We start from the raw sequence: 27,301 nt of genomic DNA, 5'->3' as shown, positions 1-27,301 counted from the left end.
TTCAAAAGAACACATAAACAAAATGGAGTTGGGAGATAGCATCCGGGGGTTATCCCGAAGTACTGGAAGACTTCGATAAAGAAAGGAGTAAAGGGAATAGTTAAACTGTTGTAATACCCGGCTAGACTCCGGTATCGGAATTCCTACCGTCCGGTGGAATCTCGGATGTCGGAGACCTCTAGAAGGGTAGAACCATGTTTTATAGAAATGTTTTCATGCATTTTAAATGATTTTAAGTGTGAATTAAATGAGTTTTGCATGAAAAGTCTTTGGAGGAAAACCCAGGTTCGGCCGCCGAAAGTCAAGTTCGGCCGCCGAACATGCATGCGTTTTGGAGGCACGTTAGGCCCCCGAAAGCTTGAGTGAGGGAAGTCCAGGTTCGGCCGCCGAACCTCATGTTCGGCCGCCGAACATGGCATGCATGCGGAGGCACATTCGGCCCCCGAACGTGGTCTGGCCAGCCACTATAAAAGGGTCCCTTAGCCGAAAACGGGCGAGCTTTTTCCCCATTTTCGGCCAAGGTGAGTTTCCGCCGTCCCTCACCCATTTTTGATGTTCTTCCTCTAAATCTTTCAAGATTTTCACTTGTTTTCCCTTGGTTTTGAAGATTTAAGCTTTTGAAACAAGTTTTGGAGCTTTGGGAACTCAGGAGCTCATTTCCGTGGATCTCCAAGTTTAGGTCGTCTCCCTCTCGATCTTCAAGAGGTAAGAGCCGATCTTAAGCTCCTTATGTGTTTTAAGTAAGTTTTATGCTAGATCTATGGGTAGAAATGCATGTTAGGTTATATGTTGAGTTTATGGGTTATTTTGATGATTTGAGCAATGTATGTTGATTTTTGTGTGTTTGAAGTGTTGTAGTTGGGGTATATGATAGTTTGAGACCCCTAGGTGTAATGTATGTGTGGTATGCATGTTGTAGAACGAGATTATGCATGATTGGAGGTTTTGGGAGGCAAGAGGTTCGTTTGAACCAAGTTTCTGCCATTCTGGCAGAAACCAGGTTCGGCCGCCGAAGGGAGTTTCGGCCGCCGAACCCCCTTTGTGGAGGCAGCATTCGGCTGCCGAAGTTGCCCCCGAAAAGAGACTTTCGTCTCTGTCTGGGACTTTTGGCCGCCGAAGGTGCCGCCGAAAGTGCCTGACTTTCGGATCTGTCCAGGACTTTCGGCCGCCGAAGGTGCCGCCGAAAATGCTCTGTTCAGCCATTTCATGCATATCTCTATGTGATATTTTCAGGATGTTTTAGGGGGTTTTTGGGGAATATTTTAGAGTTATGTTCAAGAATGTTTGGTCCCTCATTTGAGTCCACCTGTGTAGGTTCGGACCCGAGGAACCGAGGACCCCAGCAGTGAGTTCAGCTGCTTCGGTATTGTCAGAGTCAGCCAGAGGTGAGTGGAACTAAAATTTAATCTTTTAAAATTAAATGCTTTATCATGTTTCATGCATCATGATTATGCAATAGGCTGATTGCATTAGTTTTCACGAATATGCCGCATCGCATAAATTGTTGTTGATGTGGGTGAATGTTGGATGACCCAATTAGTCTAAGACAGGAAGACCAGGACCCATGCTACGGCCTGGCACAGAGTAAGAAAGACCAGGCCCCAGTCTACAAACAGAGTAAGGAAAGACCAGGATCCCATCCTATGGTCTAGCACGGTTGTGGGACTTGAAGACCAGGAGCCCAGAGGAGGCCCTGGGAAAATGGTAAGTAATGTATGTTCTGACAGGAAGACCAGGACCCCATTCTACAGGCCTGGCACAGAGTTAACTTGGACTAATTGGTGACAAGTTCACCCAACCCTTATGTGAATTGTCTGTGTTATGATGCATTTCATAGAGCATAGTGTTAATGTGTTTTAATAGCTCTACTCACTGGGCTTTTAGCTCACCCCTCTCCCTTTTCCCCCAGGCTTGCAGGTACAGTATAGTGCGGGAGTTCGGATAGAGTAAAGAAGTCATGCTTATGTAATAGCTAGTAATGGACATGATTAAATTGTGATGTAAAAGTACAGTATAGTTATGTAATGAAGTTTATGGATGTTAGTGTGTGCTTGACCATAGATTGATGTATCCCTTTCATACATGATCATAGAGATTTTGATGATGTTTATGTAAACCAACTCAACAGATGTATGTCACCCATTTGGGGGCACAGATGAGATCCCACAGAGGGATCAAAGTTATGTTTATGTTTATGCACAGGTTGAGTTGGTTGATGAGTATGGAAAGAAAAGTTTTAAATTTTCATGTATGTTGTTGATCATGTATGGGATTATACAGATTCACAGGTTTTATGTCAGGCTTGCTACGGGTCCCGGCGGCCTTAAGTCGACCCGGATCCTAGCGCCGGTAGCGGTCCAATTTTCGGGTCGTTACAGAATGGTATCAGAGCCCTAGGTTCATATGGTCGGACCTAGAGTGTCGGGCTCATAGAGGTTATAGAAGGTCAAGCACAATAGGAAAAGATCATGTCCACTAGGATAGGATGTGGAGTCCTGTCTTGCATGATGATGTGAAATGCCATGATTTTATGCATGTGCATTAATGATATGCTATGATATGTGATGTATGTGATGAGGGTTCATGTGTGCCCACATGAACCATATGATGCTAATGTTGCTTGTGATGTGCACTGTTTTTCAGAAAACAGGATGAGAGGAACTCGTCGATCAGCAAGATTGACTGGAGTACCACCTGAGGATGAGGGCATGAGCGCCCGTCCTCCAGCATTGCCTAGGGCAATGTCTAGTAGGTCTAACAGAGAGAGAGCAGCAAGAGACCCTAGAAGGTCGTTGGATCTGGGTAGAAGCAGATCAGTCAGAGGAACTGTTCAGGGAGGAGCGTCAGAGGATATGGGGGATGATATGGACGTAGAACAGAGGAGGGATGGCAGTTTAGGAGTCAGTATGTCAGAAGAAGGAATGGGAGAGTCCCAAGGAGGCACTCAGGCCTCGGGATTTGTACAGCCACCTCACTACCCACATTTCTCACAACATCCCGGGTATTCGATGGGAGGTACATCGGATTACCCTAGTTTCACCCCTTATCCCACACAGATGCCATACCCACCATACTACCCACCGTACTCTCAGTACCCAATGTATCCACCTCCACCCTACTATCCAAATCCAGCAAACCCTACCTCAGAAAATGTTGCACCACCTCCACCACCTGCAGAACCAGCAGCCCCAGTTGCTCAACCACCTAGACCTAGCTCAGCCAGTGGGAGCAAGGTTAAGATGACAGACTATATGAAGCTGGGTGCTCCCCAGTTTGAAACCGGTGATGATCCGTTCGTGTACTTGGAGCGGGTCAAGGCAATTACAGACGAGATAGGGGCGGATGACAGTAGAGCCATTCAGATGGCTGGGTTCACGCTTAAGTGCTAGAAGGCACGGGAGTGGTTCAAGAATTATGTGAACCCGAGAGTGGACAGCATGACTTGGGAAGAGTTTGCAAACGAGTTTGCAGGATGGGCTTTCCCTGATAGTTCAAGGAAATTGAAGATGATAGAATTCGAGCAGTTGAGGCAGACTGATGACATGAGTGTAGACGAATATACTGACAGGTTTATGGAGTTGCTGCCATTTGCTGGGCAGGACCTTAGCACAGACCAGAAGAAGTCGAGGAGGTATATCATGAAGCTCCATCCCAGGTATTCCTCCTTGGTACAGTCAGCAGATAGAGAGAGTTTTCACGCCATAGTAGATATGGCTAGGAGAATGGAAGCTAGTGCCATCATTCAGGGGACAGTTAAGCAGTCAGTGGCACAAGCTTCTGGTTCTAAAACTCCAGGTGGGGGAAGGTTAGATCCCTCTACCCTGAGTGCAGCAGCTTCAGGCAGTAAGAGATGGAGTAAACCCAAGGGTAAGAAGAATAAGTTCTGGAACAAGGTCAAGTCTAGTCTGGGATTTGGGAGTGGCTCAAGCTCTGGTGCGGATAATGCAGTTTGTGCAAGGTGTGGTAGGCCACACAAGGGAGTATGTCGGTTTGGGACGAACGCCTGCTTCAGATGTGGTCAGGAGGGGCATATAGCTCGAGATTGTCCAAGAGCGGCCCCGATGGCTCAGTCCCAGCAGACAGCTTCAGGCAGTGTAGTGCAGCCAGCAGCTCCAGCCATGACTCAGGCCAGTGGCAGAGGCAGAGGGAGAGGAGCAGCCTCTTCTTCAGTGGGTTTCAGAGGTGAAGGTCCATCAGCCCCAGTACGGATCTTCACAATGACACAGCAGGAGGCAGACGCATCCAACACCGTGGTGGCAGGTAATCTCGTCATAGGTTGTTCGGATGTTTATGCATTGATGGACCCTGGTGCATCTCATTCTTTTATTGCTCCGAGGGCCGTAGAGAGGTTGGGATTGATGATCTCTGGGTTAGAGTGTCCTCTCTGGGTCAGTGGACCCAAGTGTGATCCATCAGTGGCAGAGTCAGTCTGTCAGTGTAGTCCAGTTTTTGTTGAGGGGAGATGCATGTCCGCCGACCTTGTGGTTCTAGATTTGACAGACTTTGACGTCATTCTAGGGATGGACTGGTTATCTACCCATGGTGCTACCTTGGACTGCAGGGACAAGGTAGTCAGGTTCAGAGGTCAGGATGGATCAGAGGTTGTCTTCAGAGGAGACAGGAGGGGTACACCTAGAGGTATGATCTCAGCTCTTCAGGCTCGTAGGTTGCTTAGGAGGGGATGTCAGGGGTATTTGGCTCATGTGAGAGAGCTTAATAGTCAGGTTAGAGAGCTCGCCTCGGTGCCAGTGGTTAGAGAGTTCTTAGATGTGTTCCCAGACGAACTGCCAGGTTTACCACCTGCTAGGGAGATAGAGTTCGAGATAGAACTAATGCCTGGAACCCGACCGATCTCTATCCCTCCCTACAGGATGGCGCCAGCAGAATTGAAAGAGTTGAAGGAGCAGTTGCAGGAGCTGGTAGACAAGGGCTTCATCCGACCGAGTACCTCACCTTGGGGCGCTCCGGTTTTGTTTGTGAGAAAGAAGGATGGATCCCTTAGACTTTGTATCGACTACAGGCAGTTGAACAAAGTCACTACCAAGAACAAGTACCCATTGCCAAGGATCGACGATCTATTTGACCAGCTAGCAGGAGCGGGTTGTTTCTCCAAAATAGATCTGAGATCGGGGTACCATCAGTTGAGGATCAGGGAAGAAGACGTGCCAAAGACAGCTTTCAGGACCAGATATAGGCATTTTGAGTTCCTTGTGATGCCGTTCGGGTTAACTAACGCCCCTGCAGCATTCATGGACCTCATGAATAGAGTGTTTAGCCAATACCTGGATCACTTCGTTATTGTCTTCATAGATGATATCTTAGTGTATTCCAGGAATGCAGAGGAGCATGCCCATCATCTGTGGTTGGTTCTACAGACCTTGAGGGAACATGGCTTGTATGCCAAGTTCTCCAAGTGTGAGTTCTGGCTAAGGAGCATTTCATTCTTGGGGCATGTAGTGTCAGAGAATGGGATTGAGGTAGACCCCAAGAAGACAGAGACTGTGGCTAACTGGCCTAGACCCACTTCAGTGACAGAGATTAGAAGTTTCTTGGGTTTGGCAGGTTACTACAGGAGATTCGTTCAGGACTTCTCAAAGATAGCAGCTCCTCTGACCAGACTAACCAGGAAGAATCAGAAATTTCTGTGGACCGACCAGTGTGAGGAGAGTTTTGAAGAGCTCAAGAAGAGGTTGACTTCAGCACCAGTTTTAGCTCTGCCATCTAATGGTGAGGACTTTACAGTCTTTTGTGATGCGTCCCGTGTGGGACTGGGTTGTGTGCTTATGCAGAATGAGAGGGTGATTGCTTATGCTTCTAGGCAGCTGAAGAAGCATGAGTTGAATTACCCCACGCATGACCTTGAGATGGCAGCAGTAATCTTTGCACTCAAGATGTGGAGGCACTACCTCTATGGGGTAAAATGTGAGATCTTTACAGATCATAAGAGCCTGCAGTACATCCTGAGTCAAAGAGATTTGAACTTAAGACAGAGGAGATGGGTAGAGTTGCTGAGTGACTATGATTGTAAGATTCAGTATCATCCGGGTAAGGTGAATGTTGTGGCTGACGCCCTAAGCCGGAAGTCACTAGGCAGTCTATCCCACATCACGGTAGAGAGAAGACCAGTAGTGAAGGAGTTTTACAAGCTCATTGAGGAAGGTTTACAGTTGGAGTTGTCTGGTACAGGTGCTATGGTTGCTCAGATGAAAGTGACGCCCGTGTTTCTGGAGCAGGTGGCTCAGAAACAGCATGAGGACCCAGAGTTAGTGAAGATTGCCAGGACTGTTCAGTCAGGCAAGGACAGTGAGTTCAGATTTGACAATAAGGGGATCCTCCGCTATGGGAGTCGATTATGCGTACCAGATGACATAGGGCTAAAAGGAGACATTATGAGAGAGGCTCATATTGCAAGATACAGCATTCACCCCGGAGCCACCAAAATGTATCAGGATCTGAAGAAAGTTTATTGGTGGCCAGCTATGAAGAAAGAAGTGGCACAGTTTGTGTCAGCCTGCGAAGTGTGTCAGAGGGTGAAGCTGGAACATCAGAAGCCGGCTGGAATGCTTAACCCGCTACCTATTCCAGAGTGGAAATGGGAGAATATAGCTATGGACTTCGTAGTGGGGTTACCGGCAACGTCCAACAGATTGGACTCCATATGGGTGATTGTGGACAGACTCACCAAATCTGCTCACTTCATCCCTGTCAGGAGTGGCTACTCTGTGGACAAGTTGGCGCAGGTGTACGTTGATGAGATAGTCAGACTGCATGGGGTTCCTGTTTCTATAGTATCAGATAGAGGGCCCCAGTTCACCTCCAGGTTTTGGCGGAGTCTGCAGAATGCTATGGGTACTAGATTGGATTTTAGCACTGCCTTCCATCCACAGACAGACGGACAGTCAGAGAGGACCATCCAGACCATAGAAGATATGCTGAGAATGTGTGTGCTGGACTTTGGCGGTTCTTGGAGGCAGCATCTACCTTTGGTGGAGTTTGCCTACAATAACAGCCATCATACTAGCATCGGGATGGCTCCATATGAAGCTTTATATGGGAGGAAGTGCAGGTCACCTGTTTGCTGGGAAGAAGTTGGAGAAAAGGCCTTGGCAGGGCCTGAGCTAGTAGAGATCACCAGCAGGGTGGTACCCTTAATCAGAGAAAGAATCAAGACTGTTGCAAGCAGACAGAAGAGTTATGCAGACATCCGCAGAAGACTAGTAGAGTTTCAGGAGGGGGATCTGGTATTGCTTAAGGTGTCTCCAATGAAAGGAGTGGTTCGGTTCGGGAAGAAGGGTAAACTGACTCCGCGGTACATCGGACCCTTTGAAGTCTTGCAAAAGATTGGGAATGTATCGTACAAGCTGGATTTACCTGCTTCAATGAAAAGAATCCATCCGGTTTTCCATGTTTCTATGTTGAGGAAGTTCGTGTCAGATCCGGGCAAGGTTCTTAGTGAGCCTGATGTGGAGATCCAAGAGGATCTCACCTATGTTGAGCAGCCAGTACGGATCCTAGACACCCAGATCAGAAAGCTGAGAAACAAGGAAATCCCGATGGTGAAAGTCCTGTGGAACCACCACAATATGGAAGAATGCACTTGGGAGACACGGGAGTCTATGCTCCGGCAATATCCTCATCTCTTTTAAGGTTAGTCTACTTGTGTTTTATGTGTATGATATGTTGTATGCCTTGCATGTGCTAGTGAGGAACATTCGGGGACGAATGTTCTTAAGGGGGGAGAATGTAATACCCGGCTAGACTCCGGTATCGGAATTCCTACCGTCCGGTGGAATCTCGGATGTCGGAGACCTCTAGAAGGGTAGAACCATGTTTTATAGAAATGTTTTCATGCATTTTAAATGATTTTAAGTGTGAATTAAATGAGTTTTGCATGAAAAGTCTTTGGAGGAAAACCCAGGTTCGGCCGCCGAAAGTCAAGTTCGGCCGCCGAACATACATGCGTTTTGGAGGCACGTTAGGCCCCCGAAAGCTTGAGTGAGGGAAGTCCAGGTTCGGCCGCCGAACCTCATGTTCGGCCGCCGAACATGGCATGCATGCGGAGGCACATTCGGCCCCCGAACGTGGTCTGGCCAGCCACTATAAAAGGGTCCCTTAGCCGAAAACGGGCGAGCTTTTTCCCCATTTTCGGCCAAGGTGAGTTTCCGCCGTCCCTCACCCATTTTTTATGTTCTTCCTCTAAATCTTTCAAGATTTTCACTTGTTTTCCCTTGGTTTTGAAGATTTAAGCTTTTGAAACAAGTTTTGGAGCTTTGGGAACTCAGGAGCTCATTTCCGTGGATCTCCAAGTTTAGGTCGTCTCCCTCTCGATCTTCAAGAGGTAAGAGCCGATCTTAAGCTCCTTATGTGTTTTAAGTAAGTTTTATGCTAGATCTATGGGTAGAAATGCATGTTAGGTTATATGTTGAGTTTATGGGTTATTTTGATGATTTGAGCAATGTATGTTGATTTTTGTGTGTTTGAAGTGTTGTAGTTGGGGTATATGATAGTTTGAGACCCCTAGGTGTAATGTATGTGTGGTATGCATGTTGTAGAACGAGATTATGCATGATTGGAGGTTTTGGGAGGCAAGAGGTTCGTTTGAACCAAGTTTCTGCCCTTCTGGCAGAAACCAGGTTCGGCCGCCGAAGGGAGTTTCGGCCGCCGAACCCCCTTTATGGAGGCAGCATTCGGCTGCCGAAGTTGCCCCCGAAAAGAGACTTTCGTCTCTGTCTGGGACTTTCGGCCGCCGAAGGTGCCGCCGAAAGTGCCTGACTTTCGGATCTGTCCAGGACTTTCGGCCGCCGAAGGTGCCGCCGAAAATGCCCTGTTCAGCCATTTCATGCATATCTCTATGTGATATTTTCAGGATGTTTTAGGGGGGGTTTTTGGGGAATATTTTAGAGTTATGTTCAAGAATGTTTGGTCCCTCATTTGAGTCCACCTGTGTAGGTTCGGACCCGAGGAACCGAGGACCCCAGCAGTGAGTTCAGCTGCTTCGGTATTGTCAGAGTCAGCCAGAGGTGAGTGGAACTAAAATTTAATCTTTTAAAATTAAATGCTTTATCATGTTTCATGCATCATGATTATGCAATAGGATGATTGCATTAGTTTTCACGAATATGCCGCATCGCATAAATTGTTGTTGATGTGGGTGAATGTTGGATGACCCAATTAGTCTAAGACAGGAAGACCAGGACCCCATGCTACGGCCTGGCACAGAGTAAGAAAGACCAGGCCCCAGTCTACAGGATCCCATCCTATGGTCTAGCACGGTTGTGGGACTTGAAGACCAGGAGCCCAGAGGAGGCCCTGGGAAAATGGTAAGTAATGTATGTTCTGACAGGAAGACCAGGACCCCATTCTACAGGCCTGGCACAGAGTTAACTTGGACTAATTGGTGACAAGTTCACCCAACCCTTATGTGAATTGTCTGTGTTATGATGCATTTCATAGAGCATAGTGTTAATGTGTTTTAATAGCTCTACTCACTGGGCTTTTAGCTCACCCCTCTCCCTTTTCCCCCAGGCTTGCAGGTACAGTATAGTGCGGGAGTTCGGATAGAGTAAAGAAGTCATGCTTATGTAATAGCTAGTAATGGACATGATCAAATTGTGATGTAAAAGTACAGTATAGTTATGTAATGAAGTTTATGGATGTTAGTGTGTGCTTGACCATAGATTGATGTATCCCTTTCATACATGATCATAGAGATTTTGATGATGTTTATGTAAACCAACTCAACAGATGTATGTCACCCATTTGGGGGCACAGATGAGATCCCACAGAGGGATCAAAGTTATGTTTATGTTTATGCACAGGTTGAGTTGGTTGATGAGTATGGAAAGAAAAGTTTTAAATTTTTATGTATGTTGTTGATCATGTATGGGATTATACAGATTCATAGGTTTTATGTCAGGCTTGCTACGGGTCCCGGCGGCCTTAAGTCGACCCGGATCCTAGCGCCGGTAGCGGTCCGATTTTCGGGTCGTTACAACTGTAGTCTCTTTGTTTAACAAAAAAGATTAAGGTGAGATCTTTCTGGGGATCTATCAAACCGGAAGGAGGAGGATCGGAAAGAATGATCCTCTCGTTCCGGTAAGGAGCTCGAATATGGCAGAGGGGAGTGTCCAAATACTTCCGAGAAAAGAAGTTCGTCAAGGTAGAAGGGGTAATACAAGACTCTAGATTAAAGACTTCAGGAAGCTTTGGGCCTTCCATGGAAGAATGAGAAGCGTACCTTGAAAACAAAAAGGGCAGAGAGACAGAGCTAGCGATGCGCACGGAGAACAGAGAAAAGCAAGAGTTTGGAGAAGACGGAGAGAATTCGAAATTTAAAATGACAATGAGATGAAGATGTGTTTTGAGGAAAACTGTCCTTAGGCAGCGCGGTCATTATGATCCTCGATATTTACCCCCTCATCATTCGTACAATAACTGATGAGAAGGTAAAGGGGCAATTGATGACCGCTGGATTTCACTACCCTGGTCTGAGGCCTGGCCCATGACGACAGTTCTTTACTTGAAGGCTTTTTAGCCCCCCGCATGAATCAGGTCCAGCCCACTAGGCCTTAAGACCGGACCCCTTCTCAGATCTCTCAAATCGGGCCGGCCCAGTCTTTTCGGCCCTCAGCTTAGACCTCCTCTGGGCTTCGGTCCTAATCTCACCTTCCAGGCCGGTCCGGAGGAGAAAAGGTGGCCAGCCCATTCATCTTGTGGGTCCATCCGCATGCGTACCAGGGGGGAATTAAATGGCCGTTACGCATGAAGCAGAGATCTGATATTCTTGTACGTCTGTATCCGTATGGCAGAGACATGTGGTCCAATAGCATTGAAACCGTTACACGTCACTGACAGATAAAGGAAAAGAATAAAAGGGGAGAAGCATTCTTCTCTCAGACTAAACTTAGACAACCTTGTAAAAGCCTATTTTCTGGATCTCAGATCATCACATACTTAGTAATTAAATTTACACATTCAATAAACTAACTACTATAATTAAACCGATATCATAAAAAGTATATGGGTATTTTTGATAAATTTTAAATGATAATAAAAATTATTATTATTATTATTATAATAATAATAATAATAATAATAATAATAATAATTATTATTATTATTATTATTATTATTATTATTATTATTGTAATGTATCCTAAAATATTGGTTAAGGAAGGAAAAAAGAAAAGACAAAAAAGATTGATAAAAAATACGCTGTAATATAGTTGATATTTCACTAAATAATAAATTAAATTTCATTTGCAATGAAAAATTAATTTTAAAATTATTTAAAAAAGAGAATGATAATAATTTATGTAAGTTGAATAATTAAATAGTTAAATAATAGAAAATAAATTAAAATGATAATATAAATACTTATAAACTAATTTGAGATTATAAATATTTCAATAAAAATAAAAATATAAATATATCCAAAAGATTTTAACGATAATTAATGTAAATTTAATATATGAATAATTAAATCATAAAAATAATTAAGTATATAGAGGGATTTCTCAATCGGGGACAATATTTGTGAAAGTGTATTTTCAAATGTTTGGGGGAAATGTTTTTTGTGATAATTTTTTTCTGGATATATTAATATGATAATTATTTATAAAAAAATTTATAATATACTTTATATTTTGAGGATTAGAATAAAAATTTTAAGAAAAGGGGCAATAATAATGAGTGATAAGATTTCTTTTAATCTCTTACAATATTTGTAAAAAGGTATTTTAAAATTTTTGGGGGCAAATAAATGTGAAATCTCCATATTGATTTTTTTTTTTTTTTATGATAAGATGATGTAAAGTCATGGGCAAATATTTATTGTATGATTTAAATAAACTTTTCAGTCCTCAAATTAAATAATAAAAATAACTTTTTATTTATAAATCAAATAATTTAATTCCTGAATTATAGTTCAAACCCTTCAAATTCCTATCAACCTTCCATTATGAAATTGTAAAATAACTAACTTTTAATAATATTTCTTTATCTAAATCTCAAATCCTTCCATATATTTTATTGGTAATTAAATAGAGCTCTTTAACAAAATTAAATAATTTTAAAAAATCCAATTAAAAGTTAATATTTAAGCAAGTTTTTTTATATGATGTATGCGCGTATTTAAGTTTAATGAAATAAAATAATTATCACCAATAAAAATAATAAGATAAAGTATAATTAAATGTTAAATTTATTTTAAAATTTAGTTAAAATTAAATTTAAATTATTTAAATTCATATATGAAAAGAGTTAGTTTTAATAATTAAATGAATTATTTATATTAAAGTTTAAGTAAAATATTTATTTTGATATAAGATTAGGTATTTCTAGCTACTCGAAGAGGTTGCCATAACTCATAGAGGAGTTGATACATAAATAAATAATATATTATTTTAAATTATAGTAAATCCCACATTTAATTTTTTTTTTTGAAATGGTCCCACATTTAATTTATATATATATAATTAATAAATGAAAATGTGAATATATACGATAATCTAAAAGTGCTATGCTACTTCTAGCTTGAATGAATTTCACAGAGGAAATTACGTGGTTTTTATGTTTAGAATATTCAAAAGAAATAATTAATAAAAATTATTTTATTGATAAAAACATTAAATTATTTTTAAAGACAATAATTTTTTAAAATTAAATTATATTTTTAAAATAATATTTTTCATCAAAAATATTTTACAAATATAATTTATTTTTTTATAAATAAATAGAATCTAAATCTTGCCCTTCAAATTATGATGTCTATTACAATATGTATGAATAAGATCATGGTATTTGGTTTTATATATCATAATTAATTATCAACGCATTTTGATAAATTTAAAATCGATCAGAAAACTCTAAAAAAATTAACTACATTAATATATGTTACTAATTAATTATTTATTGTCCGAAAAAACAGAAAGATATTTTTAAATGTGAATATGATGAGATTAATTTTGTTTTTTATGTTAAATTTTAAGCTACTAGAGTTTGTTTTTGCCTTGTGATGTGCTACTTACCCGTTAGAATTTAAATTCTCAATTTTTTTGTAATAATAAGTGAGAAAAAAATTTACTTAGTAAATCAAAGATTTAAATAGATACTAAGAAGAGGAAACATAATTTAATACATTATAAGTTCATATGTAAAGATGTGGTTGATATTAGTGCTTCATTATAGAGCACTTATTTAATTATTAGGCAAATCACACATCATCAGAAAGTAACATATTTCATAGTCATTTCTTCTGGCATTCCACGAGATGATCCTTACTGCAATGGATAAGGTATGCCGGGTCGCCCGCGTGCCCAAACTCAGTAAGAAAGAAGCTGGCCCTAGTGATGGGATGAGGTGAGAAACAAGCAGGCCCAATCCCTTTGCAGCCCTATTCGCATACCTATTAGGGACAATTAAATGGCCGCCTGATATAGGCAAAGGGACTGACGCTACTATACATATGGACCTACTTGACAGAGACGGGTGTCACTGTAGCAAAAAAGCCATTGGACGTCACTGACAAGCAAAAAGAAAATAATAAAAGAAAATGGAGACTTTCTCATAGATTAACCTTACACACACATACTGTAAATCCGATTCTCTAGATCTCAGAATATCATTGAGTAATTTTAATTTCTTTCATCAAAATATTGTTGGTACCTTATCATCAGAGATTTTAAATATATTTTAATATATCTCCTTTCCATCAAAATAAATTTATATTTTCATCTTCTATTATAAAAAAGCTACTATTCTTTTTTATATTTATTATATTAATATAATAATAAATAGAAAAATTTTACATAAAAATATATTTAATTTTATTCAATAATTAATTATATAAAATATTATACTATACATTATAAATAAAATTATTATCTATTAATAATCATTTATTTAAATATTTAATTAAAATAAAATTTTAATTATTCACTTTAATTAGTTTAAAGTCAATTAATATTAATTTTATAATATTTATTATTTGTTTATTATAATATATTAAATAAAATATTAATTATTTAAAATGAATTGAAACATATTGTGAATTAAATAAAAGTTTAATTGGGTAGATACCTAGCAATCAAATTTATACATTTAATAAACTGACTCTAATTAAATAGATATCATTAAACGTATACGGGTATTTTTAATAAATTTTAAACGATAATAAAAATTATTATTGTTATTATTATTAAAGTTATGAATAATAAAAATTATTATTATTATTATTATTATTATTATTATTATTATTATTATTATTATTAAGGTAATAAATTCTAAAATATTGGTTAAGGATGGAAAAAAAGGAAAGGCAAAAAGATCGAGGAAAATATACTTGATATTTCATTAAATAATAAATTAAATTTTATTTGCAATGAAAAATTAATTTTAAAATTATTTAAAAAAGAGAATGATAATAATTTATGTAAGTTTAATAATTAGATAGTTAAATAATAAAAAATAAATTAAAATGATAATATAAATACTTATAAACTAATTTGAAATTATAAATATTTTAATATTTCAATAAAAATAAAAATATATTCAAAAGATTATTAACGATAATTAATGTAAATTTAATATATGAATAATTAAATCATAAAAATAATTAAATATATATAGGGATTCCTCAATCGGGGACAATATTTGTGAAAGTATATTTTCAAATGTTTGGGGGCAAATAAAGTAACTTTTCAGTCCTGAAATTAATCAATAAAAATAATTTTTTTATTTATAAATCAAATAGTTTAATTCCTGAATTATAATTCAAATCCTTCAAATTCCTATCAACCTTCCATTATGGAATTGTAAAATAACTAACGCTTAATAATATTTCTTTACCTAAATCTCAAATCCTTCCATATATTTTATTGGTAATTAAATAGAGGAGTTGAGCATTATTTGATGAAAAATTCCATGGAAATTTTAATATATAAATCTGATACATAAATAAATAATATATTATTTTAAATTATAATAAATCCCATATTTAATTTATATATATATATAATTAATAAATAAAAATGTGAATATATACGATAATCTAAAAGTGATATGCTACTTCTAGCTTGAATGAATTTCACAGAGGAAATTACGCAGCTAAAATATCTTTCAATTTTTTTATGTTTAAAATATTCAAAAGAAATGAATAATAAAAATTATTTTACTGATAAAAATATTAAATTATTTTTAAAGACAATAATTTATTTTTTATAAATAAATAGAATTTAAATCGTGCCTCCAAATTATGATGTCTATTACAATATATATGAATAAAATCATATCTCTAATTTTATGTATCATAACTAATTATAACACACCATGATAAAATTAAAATCGATTTAAAAAATTAATTACATCGATAAATACTGTTAATTACATCTAATGGTGCTTTGGCATTGCTTTCCTTATATAGAAGTGGCATGAACTTAGTTGCCATATATGTATTTTTAATATAGTAGAGATCTTTCCTACTCAATTATGAAGCATTGACTATTGTGAGTGATTTCAATTAGAGTTTGTGTTATGGGATGGAAAATGTTACAATGCCTTATATAATTATATATCTCATTCTAATAAAAATAAATTTATATTTTCTTCTTTTAAACAATATATATATATATATATATATATATATATATATATATATATGTGCGATTGCTGCATATTTTTTTTATATTAATATAAATAATAAATAGAAAATTTTATATAAAAATATATTATAATACTATTGATTTGATATACACAAATATGAATATATATGATAGCTTAAATGAATTTCAAAGAGGAAATTAAGTACTTTGTTTGCATGAAAATGTTTTTAAATTTTTTGATATTTGAAATATTGAAAAAAATTAATTAATAGAAAATATTTTACAGAAAAAATTAAATCATTTTTATTTTATGAATATTTCAAATATAAAAATGTGAAAAAATATTTTCATGCAAATAAACCACTTAACTAAGGAAAAATATTTTATTACTTAAAGAAAAAAAATTCTTTTTAAGAGATAGTCATTTTCAGATTACTATATATAAATTTACACTATTGTATGTAAATTTATTGACATCATTTTCTAAAATCACAAATAAAAAAGTTATTTTCTTAAAAATTATTTTTATTCTTAGAAAATATTTTTCATAATAAATATTTTTTAGAAATTTATTCTTTATAAACGAACAGAGGCTATATCCTCTAAATTATGATATATATAAGTGTGCCTTGATAAGATCATAGTCTTCTAATTTTACGTATCATGCTTGATTATTTTTTAATACATCTTGATAAACATAAAATTGATTGAAAATTTTAGGAAAATTAGATTTGATCAATGCTACTAATCATTGTTTGAAACAGAAGAAACGACCCGTGAAGAGATTCCTGGATATGAATAGCATAGCTTATGTCGGTAAGTCTTTATGAGTATTTTTTATTCCATGTTAAATTTAAGTTGCTAGAGTTCGCTCTTATTTATGATATCTTTCCTTACTTATTAAAATCTAAAATTTCAATTTTTTTATAATAAAAAGTTGGAGAAATAGATTTTTAAATCAAATAGGATGATCATCGATTAGAATATTAAAGATTTAAATAGATATTAATAAAGGAATTATAATTATTATAAAACACAAACATGGTTTTAAGATTTAATATCGTTGTAGGTACAAGTTCTTATGCAAAGATGCATGGTCACTGGTGCTTCATTATAGAGCACTTATTTAACTATTATGCAAATCACATATTAGAGCATAACATGTTCCATGATCATTTCTTCTGGCATTTCACGAGATGAAAAACATCCTTACTAAATTGGACATTTCTTCTGGCATTTCACGAGATGAGAAACATCCTTATTAAATTGGACAATAAACTATAGCAAGAAGTAAGGATCTCGTATATTCTCATGGATCTTCTCATATTCTAAGGTCCAACGCGCCACACTGCCCTCTCCTTTAGGCGTAGCTTGAACGGTCAACTTGAAACTCTTATATTCTTTCAACAGATCTGCTTCGATCACTTTGAAAACGGTTAACAAATTCACATTTCAACAGATCTCCTTCGATCACTTTGAAAACGGTTAACAAATTCACATCATCCTTAGCCACTTTGGCAGACCCATCTGTTTTTTAATTTTATACTTGATTAATAATTTTTAGAAAAAAAAAAAGAAAATTACAATTGAAAAAGATTAAACGCTTACCATGAAAATATTTCCAGAAGACAATAGCGCCTTCCTTACCCATTCACCTTCATCAAGATCACAACCTTGAATTTTGTGAGGGGACATATTGGATATATGGTGTGGTTGGCAACTGAAGACATCATGAAACTGATCTGCATGAGCATCGATCCAAAAATGTACCTCTAATTTGCCCCATAGTGTCATTTTTAGTTTTTGAAAAAAGAAAGATACAGAGTGAGTTTCTGGTGATGCTTATGATCACTAATGAATCTAATGATGCACGAAGTCCTTTGGCATTGCTTTCTATATATAGAAGTGGCATGAGTCTAATTGTCATTCGAGATATTTTCCTACTTATGGATGAAAAATATTGCAAATGCCTTAAATAATTTTCCTTCGTTAAAATATTGTTGGTCCCTTATCATAAGAGATTTAAAATATATTTTAATATATCTCCTTTCCATCAAAATAAATTTATATTTATTATATTAATATAATAATAAATAGAAAAGGTTTACATAAAAATATATTTAATTTTATTCTATAATAATAATATAAAATATTATACTTATACATTATAAATAAAATTATTATCTATTAATAATCATTTATTCAAATATTCAATTAAAATAAAATTATAATTGTTCACTTTAATTAGTTTAAAGTCAACTAATATTAATTTTATATCATTTATTATTTGCTCATTATAATATATTAAATAAAATATTAATTATTTAATTGGTTGCATAACTAGCAATTAAATTTACACATTCAATAAACTAACGACTCTAATTAAACAGATATCATAAAAAGTATACCAATATTTTTGATAAATTTTAAACGATAATAAAAATTATTATTATTATTATTATTATTATTATTATTATTAAGGTAATGTATCTTAAAATATTGGTTAAGGAAAAAGGAAAGGCAAAAAGATAGAGGAAAAACAAGATGTAATATAGTTGACATTTCATTAAATAATAAATTAAATTTCATTTGCAATGAAAAATTAATTTTAAAATTATTTAAAAAAAGAGAATGATAATAATTTATGTAACTTTAATAATTAAATACTTAAATAATAGAAAATAAATTAAAATGATAATATAAATACTTATAAACTAATTTGAGATTATAAATATTTCAATAAAAATATAAATATAAATATATTCAAAAGATTATAACGATAATTAATGTAAATTTAATATATGAATAATTAAATCATAAAAATAATTAAATATATAGAAGGATTCCTTAATCGGGGACGATATTTGTGAAAGTGTATTTTCAAATGTTTGGGGGAAAATAAAGGTGAAATGTTTTTTGTGATAATTTTTTTTTTCTGGATATAATAATATGATAATTATTTATAAAAAAAAAATTATAATATACTTTTTATTTTGAGGAGTAGAATAAAAATTTTAAGAAAAGGGGCAATAATAATGAGTGATCTTACGATATTGATAAAAGTGTTTTAAAATTATTGGGGGCAAATAAATGTGAAATCTCCATATTGATTTTTTTTTTTGATAAGATTATGTAAAGTCATGGGCAAATATTTATTGTATGGTTTAAATAAAGTAACTTTTCAGTCCTTAAATTAATTAATAAAAATAATTTTTTTATTTATAAATCAAATAGTTTAATTCTTGAATTATAATTCAAACCCTTCAAATTACTATCAACCTTCCATTATGGAATTGTAAAATAACTAACGCTTAATAATACTTCTTGATGATCGATGGATTTTTCCATCCCGGTCTGGGGCCAGACCCATGACGACAGCCCATTACTTGGAGGCCTTCCAGTCTCTCGCATGAACTAGGACCAGCCCGCTCAGCCTTTAGATCGGGGTACACCCAAACCCCAGTCAGACCGGCCAAGCACGTTTGGCCCTGAGACCGGACCACCACTGGGTTCGGTCTCTTTCTCTCCAACCATGTCGTGAGAGGAAAGGACAATAAGTCCAATCACTTCGCAGCCTTGTCCACTTGTGCGCCGGAGGGAATTAAATGGCCGCCTGACACAGGGATGGTCACTGTAATACCCGGCTAGACTCCGGTATCGAAATTCCTACCGTCCGGGGGAATCTCGGATGTTGAAAACCTCTAGAAGGGTAAAAATCATGTTTTTATAATATGTTTTCATGTATTTTATGGTTTTAAGTAAGAAAGAAATTGAGTTTTGAATGAAAATGACCATAGAGGAAAATTCAGGTTCGGCGGCCGCCGAACATGGTGGAGTTTTGGAGTCACCTTTGGCTTCCGAAGGTGGTCTGGCCAGCCACCTATAAAAGGCCCTATGGCCGAAAATGGGCGAGTTTTCTCCCCTATTTTCGGTCAACGGTGAGTCCATGCCCTCCCATGGTTGGTTTTGATGATTTTCCTCAAATCTTTCAAGTTTTAACGAGTTTTAACTTGATTTTGAAGATTTTTGGAGCTAAGATCAAGATTTGAAGCTTGGAGACCTCGAAGCTCTTTTCCTCCATCTCTCCAAGTTTAGGTCGCCTCCCCTCTCAATCTTCAAGAGGTAAGAGTAGATCTTTAGCTCATTCTATGTTTTAAGCAAGTTTTATGAGGTTTATGGGGTAGAAATGCATGTTTAAATTAGTTGATTGTTGTTAGGATTAATGTTGAGTTTATGGATAATGTATGTTGTATGAGTTGCTATTTGTGTTGTTGTTGGGGTTTAGGATAGTTTGAGACCCCTATTTGCTTATGTATGTGAGTATGCATGTTGTAGAGTAGTTAAATGCATGTTTGAAAGGGTTGGGAGGCAAAATGTGCATGAGGAGGCTGAGTTCTGCCACTTAGGAAGAACTCAAGTTCGGCAGCCGAACCTGCCTGTGGAGGCAAGCTTTTGGCTGCCGAACCCTGCCCCCGAAAGTTGGACTTTCGGCTCTGGAGGGGAGTTTCGGCCGTCGAAGGTGCCGCCGAAAGTGACTGAGTTTCGGCTCTGGAGGGACTTTCGGCGCCGAACCTGCCGCTGAAAGTGCCCTGTTCAGCCTTCCTTTGCATGTTTTCTATGATTGTTTTAAGGTGTTTTAGGGGGTTTTTGGGGAATTGTTTAGAGTCATGTTAGTCTATGTTTGGTCCCTCATTTGAGTCCACTTGTGTAGGTTCGGACCCGAGGAATCGAGGACCCCAGCAGTGAGATAGCTACTTCAGAGTCTTTTTAGAGCTAGCCTGAGGTGAGTAGAACAGAACTATGTTTAAATTAATGAAAGTTTTAGCATGATTCACGTATCATGAATGCCATGAGATATATTAGGTTGTTTGCATTAGAATTCACGAATATGTTGCATTGCATATTATGTTGTTGATGTGGATGAACATTGAATGATCCATTGGCCCCCGTATGAAATGATATGAAATGATGATGATATGGTACGGAAGTCCAAGAAGACCCATTCTACGTCCTTGGAACATTGGAAATGTTATTGTAATACCCGGCTAGACTCCGGTATCGGAATTCCTACCGTCCGGTGGAATTTCGGATGTCGGAGACCTCTAGAAGGGTAAAAACCACGTTTTCATGAAATGTTTTAATGTTTTTGATGATTTTAAGTAAAGAGGAAATGAGTTTTTGAATGAAAACACCCTTGGAGGAAACTCAGGTTCGGCCGCCGAAACTCAAAGTTCGGCCGCCGAACATGCATGCACTTCGGGAGTGCTTTAGGCCCTCGAAGGCATAAGTGAGGAAAGTCCAGGTTCGGCCGCCGAACCTCAAGTTCGGCAGCCGAACATGGCATGCATGCGGAGGCACTTTCGGCCCCCGAACGTGGCCTGGCCAGCCACTATAAAAGGGTCCCTTAGCCGAAAACGGGCGAGCTTTTCCCCATTTTCGGCCAAGGTAAGCTTTTCCGCCGTTCCTCACCATCCTTGAGTTCTTTCCTTTAAATCTTTCAAGATTTTCACAAGTTTTTACATTGTTTTGAAGATTTTTGAGTTTTAAAGCAAGTTTTGGAACTTTGAGGTTCAAGAACTCAAAATCTCCCACCTCCGAGTTTAGGACGTCTCTCTCTCGATCTTCAAGAGGTAAGAGCCGATCTTAAGCTCATTTTATGTTTAAAGTAAGTTTTATGCAAGATCTATGGGGTAGAATGCATGTTTAGCTCATAGTTAGGTTTTTGAGTTAATGTTATGTTTTGAGCAATGTAGGTTGGATTTGTGTTGTTGTTGTGTGTTGTAGTTGGGGTTTAAGTTAGTTTGAGGCCCCTAGGAACCAATGTATGTATATTTGCATGATTTGAATGAGTTATATGCATGTTGGAAGAGTTGGGAGGCAAATGTGCATAAAGGAGCCAAGTTTCTGCCCTTTGGCAGAAACCAGGTTCGGCAGCCGAAGGCACTTTCGGCCGCCGAACATGGCTGGGGAGGCAGGCCTTTCGGCTGCCGAAGTTGCCCCCGAAAAGAGACTTTTGTCTCTGTCTGGGGACTTTCGGCCGCCGAAGGTGCCGCTGAACCTGCCTGGGTTTCGGCTCTGGAGGGACTTTCGGCCGCCGAAGGTGCCGCCGAACCTGCCCTGTTCTGCCTTCCTTTGCATGTTTTTGCATGATTGTTTTGAGGTGTTTTAGGGGGTTTTTGGGGGATATTTTTAGAGTTGTGTTCTAGTTGTTGGTCCCTCATTAGAGTCCACCTGTGTAGGTTCGAACGCGAGGAACCGAGGACCCCAGCAGTGAGTTAGCTGCATCAGTCTTTGTCAGAGCTAGCCAGAGGTGAGTAGAATAAACCTTATGTTTTAAAGCAAATGAATTATACAATTGAGCATGTTCATGCATCATGAATGCCATGTGATGAAATAGGTTGTTTGCATTAGAATCCACGAATATGTTGCATTGCATTTATGATGTTGATGTGGATTGGTTATTGGATGACCCTTTAGTCCTCATATGATATGATGATGCTACGGCATGAGATAGTATGGAAGTCCAGGTTGTACCCATTCTACGTCCCTGGCACTATGTAAGAGAAAGTCCAGGTTGTACCCATTCTACGTCCCTGGCACATTGGAATGTTATGATATGTTATGTTAAGAGAAAGACCGGTTGTACCCATTCTACGTCCCGGCACTTTGGAAAGGTAGAGGACTATTGGTGACAATACCATCCGAGATGTGATTAGTTGTGATGTGTTGCATTACATAATGGCATGACATTTTAAATACTGTTTTCTATTATTCTGCTCACTGGGCTCTTGTAGCTCACCCCTTTTCCCTAATCCCCCAGGATTGCAGGTACGGGCTAGACAGAGAAATCAGGAAGAGTAAAGTCTTATGTTTGTAATAGTTAGAAAGTGGACATGATAAATTGTAAGATGGTGTATAACTAAATAGTTATGTTATGTGTACTGATATTGAGGTTTAGAATTGTGCTTGACCATTGTTCATTGTAATCCCTTGTTGATACATGATCTTAGATATTTGATGATATAAATGTTAGCCAACTCAACACATGTATATCGCCCATTGGGGCATTGATGAGATCCCACAGAGGGGTCAAGTTTATGATTATGTTTTAGTGCATGCACAGGTTGAGTTTGGTGTATGAGGAATGAATGAAAAAAAAAAAGTTTTAATTTTTATGTATGATTGTTGATCATGTATGGGATTAAACAGGTTTACAGGTTACATGTCAGGCTTGCTACGGGTCCCGGCGGCCTTAAGCCGATCTGGATCCTAGCGCCGGTAGCGGTCCGATTTTCGGGTCGTTACAGTTATGATATGATATGTAAGGGAAAGACCAGGACCCATTCTACGTTGTGGCACTATTGGATATGTAGAGGGCTATTGGTGACAAGTTCATCCTTAATGTGGTTTGTTTGTGATGTGATGCATTTCATGAAAGCATGAATTTTAATATAATGTTTTACTATTCTGCTCACTGGGCTCTAGTAGCTCACCCCTTTTCCCTAACCCCAGGTGTGCAGGTCAGAGACAGTCAAGGGTAAAAGAGAGGTCTATGTAATAGAATAGTAGTGGACATGATAAATTGGCATGTATTGTAATCAATAGTATTGTAAGATATGTAATGATGTATATTGAGGATTAGAGTTGTGCTTGACCCTAGTATGTATGGTTAATCCCTTTGCACATGATTTATGAAATGTTTTAATGATGCTTATATAAACCAAGCTTAATGTATGATATGTTACCCCATTGGAGCATTTGATAAGGGCTCTAGTGTGGGGTTTTATGGTTATGAGTTTGTGCATGCACAGATTAAGCTTGGTAAATGAAAGAAAAAGTTGATAGTTTCATGTATTTGTATGATCATGTATGGGATTTAACAGGTATGTAGGATGTATGTTAGGCTTGCTACGGGTCCCGACGGCCTTAAGCCGATCTGGATCCTAGCACCGGTAGCGGTCCTGTTTCCGGGTCGTTACAGTCACTGCATTATCCGTACGTACGAGCCCATACGACAGAAAATGTGGTCCTGTAGCAGAAAGGTCGTGACACACCACTGGAAAAGCAGGATAAAAGGAGAGACACCCTCCTCACAGGCGAAGCTTTTTCTAAGTTCACAGAACCCTTGTAAAACCCTATTTTCTGGATCTCAGATCATCAATTGACGCCGTCTGTGGAAACGAAGGAGATCTTTTCATCGTCGGAGTTCCACCCTTACAATACCCACTGAGATTCACAATGGCCAACCATAACGAAAACAACCTTGCAAACACTCCCAATGACCTGAGCTCTGCCCAAGAGGGGCAACAGTTCTCTTTTTCCAGTCCTACAACTCCAAACAACCAAACACCAATCCCTTTCAACCCCTCGCCAAGCTTGGCAGGGAATGTGTCCGGAGCTGCCTTGTCCAACCAGGACCTCCAAACCATAGCCCTTCAACTACAAAACATTGCACACTGGCTGGGGCAGGTGATGCAACAGAGGGGCCTTAGCACCCCGATGAATGTGTTGCCCATGGTAGAAGAACCCCAAACCAACGAACCTCAGCCTACCTTCAACCATTCCCAAACCAACAACAGAGAAACTGGAGAAAGGGGGAGAAGAGCCGGGGGAGAAGAAGAACCAGAGGCTAGGGTTCATGGAAGAAGGGTGAGGGAGCTAATAGAAAACGATGAGGCCGACAGTTATTCTGCCAGAACAACCAGAAGAACGGGAAGTGAAGCATGGGAGGAGGAATGTCGCCTGGTGAAAAGGCCCAGACAGGAAGAAGAGAGTGTAGACCAAAAGCTGCAGAAGATGAGAGAGCAGCTCTTGGCCGAGTTGGGGACGAAAGATCAAAATCAAGCTCTCCTGCCCACCTCTTCACCCTTCTCGAAGTAGGTGCAACAGGAGACCATCCCCAAGAAGTTTATGATGCCGCCTATGGCAGCATACGACGGAGCGGCAACCCGAGGGAGCATGTCCTTAGCTACAAGACTTTTATGGAGTTGCAGACTCTATCGGATGCCTTGATGTGCAAGGTATTCCCTACGACGTTGACAGGGCCGGCACGGGCGTGGTTTAACAGCCTGGAGGCTGGGAGTATCAGAAGTTTCGGGGACTTGGCCATCGCCTTCATCAGCCGGTTCATAGCCGGAGTGCCAGCCGATAGGAGACCAGCTACTTGGAGACGGTCAGGCAGAGAAGAGATGAATCGCTGAGGGAGTATGTTGCCCGTTTCAACACGGACGCCCTACAGATCCCCGAGCTGGATGAGGGTCGAGCGGTGGAAGCCATACAGAAGGGGACGACCTCCCCCGAGTTTTTTGGCTCATTGAGTAGAAAGCCCCCCACTACGTTGGCAAAGCTGATGAAGAGGGCAGAGAAATACATAAGGCAGGATGATGCCTTGGTGACGAGTAGATTCGCCAGGGGGCGGAAGACAGAGGAAAAGCCCCCGAAGAAAAGAGGTCGGAAAGGCATGAGAAGAAGTAGAGCATGAAACCTGAGCCCTATAGGCAGCCCTGGGACCGGAGAGACCAGAGACCCTTCCCTCCCCAGGTTCCAGAACAAAAGCCGTTCCCTCTGCGTATTCCGGAGAACCTGACCCCACTCAATGCCTCCAGAGCTGAGGTACTCATGGCAGTATAGGACAAGGAGTTCCTTCAATGGCCCAGGCCTATGAGAGCAGAAGCAAACCAGTGAGATCCTGACAAATACTGTCAGTATCACCGCACCCATAGCCATGACACCAATAACTGCTACCAGGTGATTAGTGAGATCGAAAGGCTGATAAAGAGGGGGCACCTTAGGAACTTTGTGAAGAAGCCGGAAGGAGAAAGGCCTCGGCCGAACCCTGCAGCACCAACATCCAGGAGGGCGAGAGCAGGACCGGTAAACGATGGTTCTAGTGGGACCATCAACATGATTATAGGAGGAACCGGAGGTCGGATGAGCCGAAGAGGAAAGAAGAGAAGCCGAGATGGGGAAGGCATCAGTGCCGAGGTCATGCAGGTAGTTGAGCACTCCCAAGTGACCATCACCTTCTCTCCGGAGGATGCCCAGGGTGTTCAGATGCCTCATGACGATGCCTTAGTTATTGAGGCCGTCATCCACAACTACCGGGTTAAGAAGATCTTGGGGGATGACGGGAGTAAGGTGAATTTGCTGCCGTACAGAGTCTTCCAACAGATGGGAATCCCCGAGGAGCAATTGGTTCGGGACCAGGCTCCGGTCAAAGGGATCGGAGGAGTCCTAGTGCCTGTGGAGGGGAAAGTAAAGCTGGCTCTCACTCTAGGAGAAGCGCCAACGACCCGCACTCATTATGCGGTGTTCTTAGTAGCCAAACTCCCCCTAAGCTACAACGCGATATTGGGAAGACCTGCGCTATTTGACTTTGAGACCATAACCAGCATCAGATATCTGGCTATGAAGTTCCCAACAGAGGCAGGTGTAACAGCCCGAAAACCGATACCCCTCTGTAACGGCCCAAACCATCACCGGCGCTAGGATCCAGATCGGCTTAAGGCCGCCGGGACCCGTAGCAAGCCAAACATACCTCCTATCACCTGGTCAAATCCCATACATGATCAAAACTTAAATATAAAAACTGAAACATCTGATGTAAATACCGAGCTTGACCTGTACGCGACATAACTGAAAACATAAAAGGATCCCCTACTAGAGTCCTCATCATAACTCTAGCTGGGTCAACATAACATACATCAAGCCGGAGTCATATCCAAAGAACTAGAACCTAACCTGTGCATGCATCAAACCACAAACATAAGACCTCCACTAAGGTCCTCATCAAATAACCTAGCGTGGTAAACAACACATGCCACAAGATTAGTTCAAACACAACTCAACCTCTAGCATAACATACATCATGTATTAAACAGGGGCTAACCAAGTCTCAGGGCCAAGCACAGTACTAAACCATAAACATAACTCCACTTACTTTACATTACATACTCTTACAAATCATTATCAAATTATAATACATGTCCACACTAAAAGTACTAAGCTAATACTATTACAAAAGCAAAACCTCTGCTCTTGAGACTTCCCGATCAACCTCAAACCTGCAACACTGGGGTTAGGGGAGAGGGGTGAGCTAAAAAGCCCAATGAGTAGAAACAAAGAAAAACAGTTCATTAATTACATGCTTTCATGAAATGCGTCATAGCACAAACAAATCATATCACGGATTGGACCCAACCCCAAAACATCCCTTCCAGTCTCAGTATGCCCGGCCTAGCCGGGTCTCACAACCTTCGTATGCCTGGCCCGGCCAGGTCTTACAACAACTGTAAATGTATGCCTGGCCCAGCCAGGTCTCACAACATCTCTCGGGCTAGTGGGGTCGTCCTTGGTCCAATCTCCATCAACAGTAAATAATGCAATGCTTCACATTCGTGTAACTAGTGCATTCAACCTATTACATATAAATATGATGCATGAGCATGCTTTAGGCATTTGATTTCATAAAATAAAGATTAAGTTTAGTTCTACTCACCTCTGGCCGATGCTGACTGACTCGGCAACAGCTAACACTGATGGCCTCCTCGTTCCCTCGGGTCCGATCCTACACAGGTGGACTCGAATGAGGTGCCAAACACACTCTAAACAACTCATAAACAACTACCCAAAAACCCCTAAAAACATCACTTAACATGCATAGAAAACCACCATGAAAAGACTGGACAGGGCACTTTCGGCGG

General features: G+C 39.1%; 1 pseudogene; it reads right to left on the bottom strand.

The window, feature by feature from the left end:
• Window positions 1-16,877: 16,877 nt before the first annotated feature.
• LOC122722246 lies at window positions 16,878-17,393 on the bottom strand (annotated as a pseudogene).
• Window positions 17,394-27,301: the final 9,908 nt, after the last annotated feature.

The sequence above is a fragment of the Manihot esculenta genome, chromosome 17 (genome assembly GCF_001659605.2).
Source record: "Manihot esculenta cultivar AM560-2 chromosome 17, M.esculenta_v8, whole genome shotgun sequence".
NCBI classification, from domain to species: domain Eukaryota; kingdom Viridiplantae; phylum Streptophyta; class Magnoliopsida; order Malpighiales; family Euphorbiaceae; genus Manihot; species Manihot esculenta.
Note: the sequence above shows the minus strand (reverse complement) of the source record. Positions and strands in the feature narration are given on the sequence as shown.